The 14,090-nt window shown below is 39.2% G+C and overlaps 1 protein-coding gene across 1 annotated transcript in view; it reads left to right on the forward strand.

The window, feature by feature from the left end:
• UNC79 (unc-79 homolog, NALCN channel complex subunit) overlaps nucleotides 1–14,090 on the forward strand; it is a 365,110-nt gene that overhangs the window by 30,717 nt on the left and 320,303 nt on the right.

The raw sequence follows: 14,090 nt of genomic DNA on the forward strand, positions 1-14,090 counted from the left end.
GACATGTGATGTCTCCCCTGGACACCCAGCTTTAAATTTCTCTCTCTAGTGCTCTTTCCCTTTATTTGTCAAACCAGCTGAGACACCTAGGAAATAGAAAAGAACCCACGTAACCATCGGGAGCGGGTTCTCTCCATATGTGTTGACTCCTTGTCTTGGCAAGCCCATCTATCTTAAGCAGTGGTAAAGGCAGGTACACTAATCTAGGCAACAGGCTGCCTAATTTACTGTGTTCAGCTCTGACTTGAGAAAAAGTGACCATTTGCCTTCCCATTGTCCATGATTTCTTCTATGGATGGAAATAGTTGGAATAGAGAAGAAGTCAATATGGACACAATAGCTGCATAATTGATTACAATGACCTGATCAGAGTCAATGTGAGAGGCAGCAGGAACACAGTATCCCAGTGACACAGGATTGAATTTACACATTTATGTAAAATCCAAAACTCCCTCCTTAATTTTTGTTCCTATTTGACCCTTTCTCAGAGTGATTCTGCTATATGTCATCCTTGGACCACTTTAGTTAGGCCTGTTCTTCCAGTTTTGTTCATTTTGCAGTCATTGCGTGAATTAGATATTGCCTTTTCATTGTATTTTCATTTTTCTTTGATTATTTTGATTAGTTTCATTTCTATCTGGATTCTACTGAAGGATAAGTGTTTCTAAAACACTGAGACTTATTTTACTTGCTATCAAAATTTTAACAAATTAAATTCATCTATTAGAATATTCAGATTTTTAAAAATCTGAAAATATGATGTTTGCTAGAGACGTCACCCCTTTAAAAATTTAAAATAAAGGGATGGGTCTTCTGCAAAAGATGATGGGGAGTGGGGAGAAGGCATTTTTACTCTCTTCTTCTTTGACAATCAAATGACAAAAATGAAAACGTAGAGGAAAAAATGCCATTTTCTTTTTCTTTTCTTTTTTTTTTTTTTTTTTTTTGAGACATAGTCTTGTTCTGTCATCCAGGCTGGAGTGCAGTGGGACAATCTTGATGCACTGCAACCTGTCTCCTGGATTCAAGTCTCATGCCTCAGCCTTCTGAGTAACTGGGATTACAGGTGCACGCCACCACACCCAGCTAATTTTTTGTATTTTTAGTCAAGATAGGGTCTTGCTGTGTTGCTCACACTGGTCTCAAACTCCTGGACTCAAGTGATCCACCCGCTTCACCCTCCCAAAGTGCTGGGATTACAGGCATGAGCCACTGTGCCTGGCTCAAAAAATGCCATTTTCAAAGAATTAGAAAAGCTATTAAGACACAAACTACAGGCCAGGCACGATGCCCAGCACTTTGGGAGGCCGAGACGGGCGGATCATGAGGTCAGGAGATTGAGACCATCCTGGCTAACACGGTGAAACCCCGTCTCTACTAAAAGATACACAAAATTAGCCAGATGTGGTGGCGAGCACCTGTAGTCCCCTACTCGGGAGGCTGAGGCAGGAGAATGGTGTGAACCCGAGAGGCGGAGCTTGCAGTGAGCTGAGATCTGGCCACTGCATTCCAGCCTGGGCAACAGAGCGAGACTCCGTCTCAAAAAAAAAAAAAACAAAAGAAGAAACACAAACTACAAAATAGTACACCTTAGCAAATATCGTAAACAAGTGAACCTGAAACAAAGACTGGAAGCTCACTGTCTCCTTATTCCTTGAGCAGAATCCAGATTTCAACCAAAAGTTCTTAAAGGCATTCAATGTTTGTTTGTGGGTTTTTGGATGAGGTCACTGGAGAAGACAAATGCCCTTTAGAAAACTTCTTTATTGCGGGGGTTTGAGTTTACTTGTCATTTCTATGATATATTCTCCTAGTCAACAACTGCAAGAGGAGAAGTAAGGTAGAGGAAGACGAGGCAATGATTGCTAAGTCACAACACAACATACCTTAACCCAGAGGGTGTTGTTTTGAGCTTTGGTGCAAAAAACTGGTAGTAGTAAAGGAAATACATTAAGTAGGAATGTGTTCCAGACAGTAAACTTGTGTGAAATTCTCTGACTTGATTCCCCTTACTTCTACTTCTACTGTTTTTCAGCATGTTCCTGGCCCAATTCAAAGACTAGACTGTGCCTAAAAACGTTTTTACAAATTGTAGTATAGAGACTTCCAGTTTCCAGTTCTGCATATGAGGAACTTGAAAGTTGCCACTCCGTTTTAACGACAAGTAAAAAGCTGAACCGACTGAAAAAATCAATGACTTTCCTTAGATTCATAAGAGAGGTAAGGAAGCAGGGCACACTGCTGCTCCCAGGATTAGAGTATCACGCTTACCAGAGCAGAAAAGTCATCCACAGACACTGCCGTGGGAACAAGTGCCCAGGTAGGAAAACCTGAACTGTAATTGGCATATTAGTAGAGGCTCAGTGTGAATGAGTCTGAGGGTTAAATATTCCTGGGGACCTAGTCATAGGAACCCCTCCTTCCTTTTGTGAGTTTTACCTCTAGGAAGGTCGGCCAGGTTGGCCACGGTAAGTATCAGAGAAAAATCCCCTTGTGTTTCTGGCAGGCAGAGGGAAAAGGAACCATTTTGAAATATGCCAGATTAATCTGTTCTTAACAAGGCCTGCCTTTAGGGGAACTAGTTAACCACAGCCTGACCTACTGGGGTTTCATCACTGCCTAACTTACCTGAGGGAAAGGAAGGAACCAACTCTAGTTAGCTTTAGCCTTCCATGTGGGAGAAGGGAAATAACCTGATTCTAGCCTATGCGGCCAGCCTGTCCCACTTAAGAAGGGGTAGAAAAAAATGATAAACACTTGTGGAGTTCGCAGTCCAGAAGCATAGACTCACTGAAAGACTGAGGCCTAATCACAGGGCTATAGAATGCTTCCCTTCCCCTCACACCTAATCACTACATTACTAAAGGCCTATTTATGGCAGTTCCTTTTACCTGGTACATGATGTCCAGCTATCAAGAAAAACATTACAGGACATTCTAAAAGACATAAAGAACAATTTGAAGAAACAGAGCTAGCATCAGAAGCAGACAGGGAAGGGATGTTCCAATGACCAGACCAGGAATTTTAAACGACTGTGATTAATTGCAAAGGACTCAAATAGGTAAACTAGATTGCGTGCAAGAACAGAGGGAAAATGTAAGCAGAGAGGTGGAAATCTTAAGAAAGAGCCAAAAAGAAGTGCTAAGAATCAAAAGCACTGTAACAGAAATGAAGAATGCCTTTGATGGGCTTATTCAGTAGACTAGACATGGCTGAAGAAAGATCTCTGAGCTTAAAAATATATTAATAAAGGCCAGGCACAGTGGCTCACGACTGTAATCCCAGCACTTTGGGAAGCCAAGGCAGGTGGATCACAAGGTCAGGAGATTGAGACCATCCTGGCTGACACAGTGAAACCCCGTCTCTACTAAAACTACAAAAAAATAGCCGGGCGTGGTGGCGGGTGCCTGTAGTCCCAACTACTCAGGAGGCTAAGGCAGGAGAATCACTTGAACTCGGGAGGCAGAGGTTGCAGTGAGCCAAGATAGTGCCATTGCACTCTGGCCTGGGCGACAGAGCGAAACTCTGTCTCTCTCTCTCTCTCTCTCTCTCTCTCTAAATATTTTATATATATAAATATATATTATATAATAATATATACATATAAATATATATTATAAATATATGTATATAAAATAGAAACCCTAAAACTGAAAAACAGAGGACGAAGATTGAAAACAACGACAACAAAGAATATCCAAGGACTGTGGAACAACTACAAAAATGTAACATACAATTTTAATGGGAATACCAGAGGGAGAAGAAAGAGAGAAAAAAAATAGAAGAATTATTTGAAACTATAGTAATTCAGAATTTCCCTAAATTAATGTCAAACACCAAACCCCAGATCCAGGAAGCTCAGAGACACAAAACAAGATATGCTTCTCCTCCTGCCAAAAAAAAAACCAAAAAAAACAAAAAACGGGTGGGTGCAGGGTGGCTCACTCCTGTAATCCCAGCACTTTGTGAGGTTGAGGTGGGCGTCTCAACCTCAACCTCTGTCTCTACTAAAAATACAAAAATTAGCCGGCGCAGTGGCAGGCGCCTGAAGTCCCAGCTACTCAGGAGGCTGAGGCAGGAGAATTGCTTGAACCTGGGAGGCAGAGGTTGCAGTGAGCTGAGATCATGTCATTGCACTCCAGCCTGGGCGACAGAGTGAGACTCCATCTCAAAAAAACAAAAACGAAAACCACACATACACATAAACAAAACAAACAAACAAAACATAGAACACAACACTTAGGCACGTTGTTTTCAATGAAAACAAAGAAAAAATTCCTGAAAGAAACCAGTGGGGGAAAAAACTTCCTACCTGTAGAAGAACAAACATAAGAATTACAACTGACTTCTCAGAAACTGTGCAAACAAGACAATAGTGGAGTGAAATATTTAAAGTATTGAGAGAAATAAACCCCTATGACCTAGAATCCCATAACCTGCACAATTATCCTTCAAAGGTTAAGGAGAAATAAACGCATTCTCAGACAAATAAAAATGAGGAAATTCATTGCCAGTAGATCTGTCTTGTAAGAGAAGTTAAAAGAAGTTCTTCAGAGAGAAGGTAAATAATATAGGACAGAAACTTAGATCAACCTAAAGAAAAAAGGAACACTAAAGGAATAAGTGAAGATAAAATACTTTAATTTTTCTTCTTAATTGGTCATAAATAATTTGTTCAAAATAATATCAACAATGTATTCAATTATATATGCTTATGTTCATATGTGTATATGTATATATACAGTAACAACTCTATATCTAATGTGATTATATTACATACAGTAATAAACACTAAATCAACTCTATCAATAAGAATTTTGAATGTGAATGATTTAATACAGCAGTTAAAAGACAGAGATTGTCAGAGTGGACCAGAAGACATGACCCAACTATATATTGTCTGCAAGAAACCTACTTCAGATATAAAGACACGTATAGTTTAAAAGTAAACGGAGGAAGATATATCATGCTAATCTCAACCAAAAGAAAGCAGGAATAGCTATGTTAATTTCAAACAGAGAAGACTTCAGACCAAGGAATACTACTCAGGAGAAATTTGTGCATTACATAATGATAAAGGAGTCAATTCTTGAAGAAGACATACAATCCTTAATGTGTTTAAGCACCTAACAACAAAGGATCAAAATACATGAGACAAAATCCAATAGAATTTCAAGGTCAAAAAGATGAATCAGTTATTATATTTGGAGACTTCAATACCCTTCTTAAAATGGACAGATCCAGCAGGTAAAAAATCAGTAAGGACATAGTTGAACTCAACAACACCATCAATCAACTGGATATAATGGTCATCTATAGACTACCTTATCCAACAACAGCAGAGTACATGTTCTTCTCAAGGTCACAAGGGACATTCACTAAGAAAGAGCACATTCTGGGCCATAAAACACACGTTAACAAGTTCAAAAGAATAGAAATCATGCAATGTTTTCTCTCAGACCACAGTGAAATTAAACTAGAGTACAATAACAGAAAGATAGTTGGAAAATTTCAAATTACTTGGAGATGAAACAACACACTTCTAAATAACACATGAGTCAAAGAGGAAATCTCAAGAGAAATTAAAGAATATTTTGAACTAATGAAAATGAGAACAACTTATTGAAATTTGTGGGATGCACAAAAGTAGAGCTTAGAGGAAATTTTATAGCATTGAATACATATGTTAGAAGAGAAGATTAATCATCTAAGCTTCCACCTTAGAAAACTAGAAGAGCAAATTAAATCCAAAGTAACCTGAAGAAAACTAGTAATAATGATTAGAGCAGAAGTTAATGAAACAGAAACAGGAAATTAATAAAGTCAACAAAACCAAAAGCTGGTTCCTTGTAAAGATTAATACAGTAGATAAACCTCTAGCCAGGCTATCTAAGAAAAAAAAAAGAGAGAGGACACAAATTACTAATATCAGAAGTGAAAAAGGCAACATCACTACAGAGCTTATGGACATTAAAAGGATAATAAAGGAATAGTGTGCACAACCTAATAGTCCCACAAATTTGATAACCTACATGAGATGGGCAAATTCCTTGAAAGACAGTCTACCAAAACTCAAACAAAAAGAAATAATCTGAATAGGCTGATATGTATTAAAGAAGTTGAATCAATAAATAATTAATCCGCAAAATAGAAAGCACCAAGCCCAGATGGCTTCTTCACAGGTGAATTCTACCAAACATTTTAGGAAGAAATCATACCAATTATCGACAATGTTTTCCAGAAGATAGAAGAAGGATAAATACTTTCTAACACATTCTGCAAGGCCAGCATTACGTAATAAAACCAGACAAAAACATTATAAGAAAAGAGAAAAACTACAACCCAGTATCTCTCATCAACATAGATGCAAAAAACTGCAACACAATATTAGTAAATCAAACCCAATTATGTGTATTTAAAAAATCATACACTATGACTAAGTGGGGTTTATCCCAGGTATGCCTTAGTTGTATCCACATAGTGCTAATTCTGCAGGCTTGAAAAAATCAATAGTGATGGAGGCTCAACAACCTCCACCCAGATTTCAAAAGATGTCACTGAAAACCTGGGGCTCCAAGCATAGACTTGTCACAGGTGTGGTGCTACCACAGAGAGCCCCACTAGAGCAATGCTGAGCAGATATGTGGGCCTGGAGCTGCTGCAGAAAGTTCCCACCAGGGTAATGCCTAAGTGGAACTGTGGAAGCAGGACCACTTCCAGGACCCTGGAACTATGGAGTCACCAGCAACATGCAACATCCACCTGGGAAAGTTTCAGGCACTGGACTTTAACCCATACGAGCAGCTATGTGGGTTGCACCCAGCAAAGCCATAGGGGTAGGGATACCTGAGGCACTGGGGGCTCAACCTTGCCCCATTGTGTTTGGGAGGTAGAACATGGAGTCAAAAGCAGTTATTCTTCAGCTTTAAGGTTTAATGTTTACCCTGCTGGGTTTCAGACTTGCTTGGGGCCTGTTACTCTTTTCTTTGCCTGCTTTTCTCTTTTGGAATGCAAATGTCTGTCTTATTCCTGTACCACCATTGTAGCATTCTTTCTTTCTTTTTTTAAAATCACCTTTTTTTTTTTTTTGAGACAGGGCCTCACTTTGTCACTTAGGAAGGCGTACAATGGCATGATGATGGCTCACTGCAGTCTTGACCTCCTGGGCTCAAGTGATCCTCCCACCTCAGCCTCCTGAGTAGCTCGGATTACAGTTGAGTGCCACCACAGCTGGCTAATTTTTTAATCATATTATTTTTTATAGAGACAGAGTCTAACTACGTTATGCAGGTTGTTCTCAAACTCCTGGGTTCAAGCGATCCTTCTGCTATGGCCTTCCAAAGTGCTGGATTACAGGCGTGAGCCACCATACTCGGCCTCCTTTGTATCTTGAAAGTAGAAAAGTTGCTTTAATTTCACATGCTCACAGATGAGACTTTGGACTTTGGAATTTTCAGTTGGTGTTGGAGTTAAAGCTTTGGGGCTTTGGAGAAGGAATATTTGTATATGAGAAGGACATGGGTTTTGGGGGGCCAGGGGTGGAATGCTATGACTTAAATATTTTTTCCCTCCAAAACTCATGTTGCAATTTAATCCCCATTGTGGGAATATTGAGAAGTAAGTCCTTTAAGAGATGGTTGAGGCTGGGTGCGGTGGCTGACACTTTGGGATGCTAAGGCAGGCGGATCAGTTGAACCCAGGAGTTAAATACTAGCCTGGGCAGCATAGTAAAGTGTGTGTGTGTGTGTGTGTGTGTGTGTGTGTGTGTGTGTGTGTGTGTATAGTTTAAGATGCTCTTGCTCTGTTATCCAGGCTGAAGTGCCGTGGTACTATCACAGCTCACTGTAACCTGGAACTCCTGGGTTCGATTGATCAGCCTGTCTCAGCCTCCAGAGTAGCTAGAGTTACAGGTAGGTACCACCACACCTGGCCATTCTTTTGGTAGATACAGAGTCTAACTGTGTTACCCAATATGGTCTTGAACTCCCAGCATCAGGTGATCCTCCTGCCTTGGCCTCTGAAAGTGCAGATGTGAGTCACTATGCCCAGCCCATGTATATTTTTCAGTAAACTTTTTAGATTGGAATATTTTAGATTTATAGAAAAGTTGCAGAGATAAACAGAGAGTTTCTGTATATCCTTACCTAGTTTTTCCTAATGCTAACACCTTATATAACCACTGGACACTCATCAAAACTAAGAAATGAAAATTAGTACATTATTATTAACTGGACTCCAGACTGTATTTTGATTTTATACATTTTTTAAAAAACTAATGTTCTTTTATTCATTCTAGGATCCAAACAAGGGTACCACATTACATTTAGCTATGCAGTCATGTGTTGCTTAATGATAGGAATATATTCTGAGAAATCTTTTGTTAGGTAATTTTGTCAGTATGCAAGCATCATAGAAAGTACTTACACATACCTAGATGGTCTAGCCTATTCCATATCTAGGCTATATGATATAGTCTGTTACTCCTAGGCAGCATACATGTACAGCCTGTGGCTGTTCTGAATATTGTATGCATTTGTAACACAATGACAAGGATTTGTATATCTGAACATAGAAAAGGTACAGTAAAAATATTATAATCTGATGGGATCACTGTCATATATGCAGTTTGTCATTGAGTGAAATGTTACGCAGTGCATGACTATATTTGTGTTTGATTCTTTTTTTATTGTATTTTTATTTATTTATTTTTTAATTATTATTATTATTATACTTTAAGTTCTAGGGTACATGTGCATAACGTGCAGGTTTGTTACATATGTATACTTGTGCCATGTTGCTGTGCTGCACCCATCAGCTCGTCAGCACCCATCAACTCGTCATTTACATCAGGTATAACTCCCAATGCAATCCCTCCCCCCTCCCCCCTCCCCATGATAGGCCCCGGTGTGTGATGTCCCCCTTCTCGAGTCCAAGTGATCTCAATGTTCAGTTCCCACCTATGAGTGAGAACATGCGGTGTTTGGTTTTCTGTTATTGTGATAGTTTGCTAAGAAGGATGGTTTCCAGCTGCATCCATGTCCCTACAAAGGACACAAACTCATCCTTTTTTATGGCTGCATAGTATTCCACAATTAAAAGAACTAGAGAAGCAAGAGCAAACACATTCAAAAGCTAGCAGAAGGCAAGAAATAACTAAGATCAGAGCAGAACTGAAGGAGATAGAGACACAAAAAACCCTCCAAAAAATCAATGAATCCAGGAGCTGGTTTTTTGAAAAGATCAACAAAATTGACAGACCGCTAGCAAGACTAATAAAGAAGAAAAGAGAGAAGAATCAAATAGACGCAATAAAAAATGATAAAGGGGATATCACCACCGACCCCACAGAAATACAAACTACCATCAGAGAATACTATAAACACCTCTACACAAATAAACTAGAAAATCTAGAAGAAATGGATAATTTCCTGGACACTTACACTCTTCCAAGACTAAACCAGGAAGAAGTTGAATCCCTGAATAGACCAATAGCAGGCTCTGAAATTGAGGCAATAATTAATAGCCTACCAACGAAAAAAAGTCCAGGACCAAATGGATTCACAGCTGAATTCTACCAGAGGTACAAGGAGGAGCTGGTACCATTCCTTCTGAAACTATTCCAATCAGTAGAAAAAGAGGGAAACCTCCCTAACTCATTTTATGAGGCCAACATCATCCTGATACCAAAGCCTGGCAGAGACACAACAAAAAAAGAGAATTTTAGACCAATATCCCTGATGAACATCGATGCAAAAATCCTCAATAAAATACTGGCAAACCGGATTCAGCAGCACATCAAAAAGCTTATCCACCATGATCAAGTGGGCTTCATCCCTGGGATGCAAGGCTGGTTCAACATTCGCAAATCAATAAACATAATCCAGCATATAAACAGAACCAAGGACAAGAACCACATGATTATCTCAATAGATGCAGAAAAGGCTTTTGACAAAATTCAACAGCCCTTCATGCTAAAAACGCTCAATAAATTCGGTATTGATGGAACGTACCTCAAAATAATAAGAGCTATTTATGACAAACCCACAGCCAATATCATACTGAATGGGCAAAAACTGGAAAAATTCCCTTTGAAAACTGGCACAAGACAGGGATGCCCTCTCTCACCACTCCTATTCAACATAGTGTTGGAAGTTCTGGCCAGGGCAATCAGGCAAGAGAAAGAAATCAAGGGTATTCAGTTAGGAAAAGAAGAAGTCAAATTGTCCCTCTTTGCAGATGACATGATTGTATATTTAGAAAACCCCATCGTCTCAGCCCAAAATCTCCTTAAGCTGATAAGCAACTTCAGCAAAGTCTCAGGATACAAAATTAATGTGCAAAAATCACAAGCATTCTTATACACCAGTAACAGACAAACAGAGAGTGTTTGATTCTTTAGGATAAACATCTGGAGCAGTAGACTTGATAATGGAGACAGTCTGAACTCAAAGTCTGTCTCTCTCTTATTTTCACTCCCTCTCCTTTTCTCTAGCTTTCTCTCATGCACTCACTTATGTACATATGCAAGTATGCAAATGACAAGCGTTCTCCTTTTCCCTTTGTGGGATCAGTGAAGGAGTAGACAAAAACTTCACTGACTCCATTCAGCTGCACCCGAGGCAGTGCAGTTTGCGGGATTCAAGAAAGAAGTGCAATGAGAATAGTTGTTTCTTTTTTCTTTTTCTTTTTTTTTCTGAGACAGAGTCTCACTCTGTCACCCAGGCTGGAGTGCAGTGGCGCGATCTCGGCTCACTGCAACCTCCGCCTCCCAGGTTCACACCATTCTCGTGCCTCAGCCTCTCGAGTAGCTGGGACTACAGGCACCCAACACCACGCCTGGCTAATTTTTGTTTTTGCATTTTTAGTAGAGAAAGGGTTTCACCATGTTAGCCAGGATGGTCTCTCTCCTGACCTCGTGATCCACCTGCCTTGGCCTCCCAAAGTGCTGGGATTACAGGTGTGAGCTACCGCAATGGCCGAGAATAGCTGTTTCTTAAAGAAAATGGTGATGTCCTGAGGGGTGAGGGCTTCAAAAGAGCAACCACAAGGGGAAGAGGAAAAGTATAGGAGAGAAGGCAAGAGTTGGAAAATAAAATCGTGATTACTGGGACACAATCTGAAGACTCAACCAGTGAGGTCTTGCAAATATTGTGTAATATAAAGGGGAGAATGAACTATAAAGGAGCACAACTCTCAATTTCTCAAACTCTACATTTAAGACACACTTTGAAATCCTGTAACAGAACTGCTTAAAGCTGTAGTGGAATCCAATGTATATTGTGTTGGATAACAGCCAATGTGGTTTTGGAAAGGGGTAATCTACTCATAATCCTACCACTTATCTTGTCCCAATAAAATATTATTGCATGGAGATGTGTATTGACCATCAGAATGCTCCCCAGTGTGAAAGACCACCAGAACAACTCTTAATTCTTACCCACTCCCAGCAGAGAGTTATATACAAGTTTCATAGCAGGAGGATCCCTGCCATGTGGTCTGTTTTTACTGGTAGACAACAACAAAATACATTTTAGTGTTTAAACAGTTTAAGGAGTTGGAAAATATTTGCTGTAATAATCAGATATCTAGACTTAACACTTGTTCATTCATTAGAAATCACTAAAAATCAGCCTATTGGTAAATGAGTTAGGGATAGAAAATAAGCCACGGGATTAGGACTGTCAACCAATTTTGATTCTTTGATGACTGTTTACTGTCATGCTTAAGCTCTGGAGATATAAAGGAGTATTTTCCACATGCTTTTGTCCTCCTTACCACAGCTTCCCTGCAGGGACAAAATAATACTTCTCAGCCTCAGCTCACATGGAAAGGTGGGAACACAATTGCCCAGAGACCTGTATTAACTTCTTGAGATTTGGTATTCCCACTGTATCTTTAGGTGATTATAAGAATTTTCAGTTCAGGAAGACAAAAATAGTAAATTTTAACCTTTGGGGAACTTCCTACTTGGGATCAGAGACTATAAACTGAATGATACAGCCTTGTTAGTGGTGTAAGTTTAGTATCCCTTGTCTGAAATGCTTAGGACTAGATGTGTTTCAGATTTTGATTTTTTTTCAGATTTTGGAATATCTCCATATACATAATGAGATATCTTGGAGATAGGATCTAAGTCTAAACACAAAATTCATTTATGTTTCATATAAACCATATACAGATAGCGTGAAGGTAATTTTATATGGTATTTTAAATAATTTTAGGCATGAAACAAAATTGTAGCTCTGTTTTAACTGCAACCCATCACATGAGGTCAGCCCATCACAATTTTCCACTTGTGGCATCGTGTTGGTACTCAAAAACTTTTGAATATTGGAGCATGTTGGATTTTGTATTTTAGGATTACAGAAGCTCAACCTGTAGTAGCATATGCTACTTATGAAATCAACATGGTTGCCAGAATTATGTCTCTTCTTTCAGTGTGATGTATTTGAGAAAAAGAGAAAACTTAGATACACGGGTAGCACTATATAACAAACAACAGAAGATGAGACTCAAAAGGCCAGAATGTGGAGTAGCTGGAAAGGCTACACGAGGTCCCATGGAAGCCAACTTTAGACAGAGCTGACACTATGAGAAGGCAGCGAAGTCTGGATTAGGAGGAGCAAAAGAGTATAAGAGAGTCATGTTAGCAGCTGAGCAAAAGAGTGGGGATTCATGAATTTCCACTGCTGTGATTGATCTCTGCTTTAAATCTGCAACTACTTGCAGCTCACGCCTGTACCCGGGCTTCTGTTTGTGAATATCTATGATATTCTTTTTATTACTCCAGGTATAACCTTTATCAACATCTTTTACTCGAACTACAGAGAACATGACTTTGTTAGTTTCCCAAAGAGCCAAACAAAAACAGATAGACTTGCAAACTGGTGGAGATTGAGAGAGAGTTTGCACAGGCTATAGATAACCAAAAAAGTAATCATCTATAATTAAGCAGGATTTGGTAAATATGAACAGGCTAGTAAACTTTTTTGAGGTTGGCAAATTAGGGAGATTTCTGTAGTTGGCCATAAATACTAAAGGTTTCATGACTTTAAACCCAAGTATCACCTTATATCCTGCAGACATTTATAATATACCTCATTTGGTATATTTCAGACTTTAATAAACTGCAAAATTTCTTCACTGTCATTCCTACCTACTTTAATATACAATTCATATTTAAAATCACCCATTAAATCAATTGTGGCTGCTTGGGATTCTAATTTGCAAAAGCACATTTTAGAAATCTGAATGCAGTAAGAATGATTTATAATAGACTTTGGGGACTGCAGGGGGAGGGTAGGAGGGGGGGTGAGGGATAAAAGACTACACATTGGGTACAGTGTACCCTGCTTGGGTGATGGGTGCACCAAAATGTCAGAAATCACTACTAAAGAACTTATCCATGTAACCAAAACCCACCCGTTCCCCAAAAGCTATTGAAATGAAATAAAATAAAAATAATAAAAATTAATTTGCAAGATATTAGACTTCCCATTGGATTCAGGGCTTCTCAAATATTGATGTCCCTTTGCTTTTTAAATTTCATGATGCAAGAGTTTGTACAGACCAGAATTTCAGTCCCAGCTCTGCCACCTCATAGTATTGTGAGTCTGGGAAAATTACTTCATTTCTCTCTTCCTCAATTTAACTTCGCAGGGTTGATCTGAGGATTAAAGACACAATGTAAGTAAGGAAGCTGGCACGTAGTAGATGCATATGTTAGATTTGCTCTCCTTATTGGTGGGATGGTTAGAGTAGGAGGCGGAGGATGACATTTTTCTATCTCCAGGTTCAGGAAAAATTAGAACCAAGATATAATAGTCAATTCCAAAGTCACAGTAAACATTTTTTCATTATAAAATGGCACATTAATATATTTTTGCTGTAAAAAATGAAGATCGTATATGTACTAAAAAGTATGAAGACTACTTTCCCCCATTCCTCATCACACTTTTCCCCCCAGATTAAGGGTCATCTCAGAGACTTTGCACAGGGAGACTTCTCCACTTCCCTCCCACATCCTACAGGGGCTACTGCTTATCTTCATGTCTCAGCTTAAATGTCATTTGCTCGGAGAAACCCCCTTT

This window comes from Macaca mulatta, chromosome 7 (genome assembly GCF_049350105.2).
Source record: "Macaca mulatta isolate MMU2019108-1 chromosome 7, T2T-MMU8v2.0, whole genome shotgun sequence".
Taxonomy (NCBI): Eukaryota; Metazoa; Chordata; class Mammalia; order Primates; family Cercopithecidae; genus Macaca; species Macaca mulatta.